Source organism: Mus caroli, chromosome 19 (genome assembly GCF_900094665.2).
Source record: "Mus caroli chromosome 19, CAROLI_EIJ_v1.1, whole genome shotgun sequence".
NCBI classification, from domain to species: Eukaryota; Metazoa; Chordata; class Mammalia; order Rodentia; family Muridae; genus Mus; species Mus caroli.
The window spans coordinates 51510912-51513797 of NC_034588.1; positions in this window are offsets into that span (position 1 = coordinate 51510912).

The following is a 2886-nucleotide window of genomic DNA, read 5'->3' on the forward strand; positions in this document are numbered from 1 at the left end:
GAGGAGGAGGAAGAGGAGGAAGAGGAGGAGGAGGAGGAAGAAGAAGAAGAAGAAGAAGAAGAAGAAGAAGAAGAAGAAGAAGAAGAAGAAGAAGAAGAAGAAGATTATGACTCCTGAACTGATATCAACCAATCACAGTCCTTGCCAGATTGGTTTAGGCTCTAGCAGGGTATCTACCTCTGAACATGAAATGAATGGTAGTTCCTTAGTAATTTCAGGAAATGCTTTATTTCTTCAACACGATCGCATATGCATCTATGACCTGGAGGCCAAGGACAATATCCTCATAGTGACAATGGCAAGGAAGACAGAATGAAAGGAAGAGGATTCTTAACATAACTTAGACGCCATCAGCTAGCTAAGCACTCTAGCACTGTTTTGAGTCCGTTGTCTGAGAAGTACCTGCCATGAGTGTCAGAGGTTTCAATCCAGCTTCGCATCAGATCTGAGGAGAGCCTGAGATTCTGTGTTAGTCCAACAGCTCTGGAGCCCAGACATCAGCTCCAAAGGAAAGGTCATTGTGTATGCAGGGGCAGAGGACATACCTTTCTGATAGGCTGTGTGCAGGTAAGTACCAGCCAAAGGACATTATCTGCAAATAGGAACCCTCGAAATTGCCAAACAACAATCTGGCAAAGCTGTACTTTACACTGAAAGCTCAGGCCATGCAAAAGGAAGCAAAATCTATGCTGCAGAGGACATGGCCACCTCCTCACCCCCTCTGTCACTGCTCCGGGGCCTCTGCCTCTGCAAACTGTTCAGACAATTCCTCCCAGGGCCACCTCCTCACTCCTTCTATCACTGCTCTGGTGCCTCTACCTCTGCACACTGTGCAGACAAATCCTCCCAAATGACAGTTGTCCTTCCCCTATTCTTCTTTCCCTTTGACTCAAAGAAACACCTGACTTCTTCCACCAACTTCCCCTCCCTTACAGAAGAAGGCAATCAGACCCCGTAAGACTCCATTTAGCAGCTGACTCCAGAAGAGACTTAGCTGGAGCCTCACTCTGCAATCACCCTGAAGCAACAAAGCCATCCATCACTACTTCCTGTCTATCACATAACACTAGGCCCCTGCTTCACAAGCATGGCTCCGGTGTCATGGTACACACGTCATATAGGGTGGAGAACTTGCTTGGCATGGATAAGCAGGCTGTGCAGGATCGCATGGCCAATTGCAGAGTTTAAAACTACTCTGCACATCTTGAGATTTTAATCTAAGTTCAGTCAGGCATTTTTTATGGCCCTGCCTATCTTATAGTTTGGATTTTAAATATCCTACCTCTTTGCTACAATGTGCTTCCTCACTCTCAGCCCAGAAAATATGCAGCCAAGCAATCATGGACTACAAACGTGAGTCAGAATAAACCTTCACCCTGTAGGTTGATTTTTTTCAGGCATTTTATCATAATCACCCAAAGCTGATTAACAGCAGTGGTCCTTGCCTATTAACCATAGGCTGGCCAGCCTCTGCTGCTGGGTGATGGTGCTGCTGACACTGGCCTTGTCTCTCCGGCTCTAGCAAGCAGGCTCTGGCTTTTTCAAGGGACAGAAGCAGTGTGACTCATGCAGTAAGACAGAGGCTCTGCTTGTGAGTGAAAGAATCCAGGATATGTAACAGTGGAAACAGAGTCGGGGGAATATTTTGTATTTTAACAACACGCCACTAAATAGCATCAGTGCTGAACACTCAGTCACCAACACTATAGTCCTCTCTTCTTCACTGCTGCTAAAATGATAAAACACCCTAACCCAAAGCCACTTAGAAGAGGAAGAGTTGGTTTGTCTCACAATTTCAGGTGATGACCTTCATGGAGGGACTCAAACCGATGGTCACATTATATCTGTAGTTGAGAGCAGAGGGAAACAAAGATACCCAGGATATCTGCTTGCTTCTGCTCTCGTATAATCCTCTCCTGTCTTGTACAATTCAGGAACTGACCTCCAGAGAGAGACTCCACCTACAGTGTTCTCGCACCAACCAACAATCCAGGCATGCCCCCCCAAAGACACCCCCACAGACTAACCTTATCTAAACAAGTTCTCAAGTGAGGCTCTCTTCTTGGGCAAGTCTAGGCTATAGCTAGCTGACAATTAAGAACTGACCAGCACAACTCTTGACCCCCAAAGTTTGCAGAGCTCTGTGCTACAGCACCATAAAGTGTTAAGAAATAAGGTGTCTTTGTGTGAAACTGCAAGAAGTAAGTGTTGAACAGAAAGACTTTTCAGTATAGCCGCTTTCCCTTTGGAGAGCTGACAGTTTACCCAAAATGAAGGACCCAGTACTAGAGCGGCAACACAAAGCTCAGACTATAATTTTCAAGAGAGCTTCCTCCCCAAACCCCATCTCATAAAGGCTGCTCCATGACCTTGAACTCCCAAGACAAGCACACTTCATTTTTCTTCAAATTACCTCCAAACAATTACATTCGTATTGCGCTCATGTCCAGCAATCTGAAACCCAGTCCTCCAAATTGTCTGTAATGTGAAACATGACTAACTCCTTCCCTGGGTGAATATTTTTGCCTGGTGTGTGGGGTAACATCTTTTAAACAGATTCTTACAAATTGAAAGTCTCACGGAGTACGTAAAGTGCCACTCCTGATATGAGGAGACGTCTTTGCTGCATGAAGCCGAGTTCACCAGCAACCTATGCTACCTCACCGTCTCCTTTCTGCCAGCCATGCTGAAGTTCCTAGGCAAATGAGTACATGCCCACAGTTACTTCTGCACATCTCTGCTGTCACCCCAATACCTCAAGTGTCCCAGAGACTCGTGAGATGCTGTATTCATTACTGTATTCATACCCCTGAGATCACACAATACTCCGGAAACAAAGCCACCAGGTGTTTCCTAGGCTTTTCAGGTTTTCAAAGTAAAGGGACA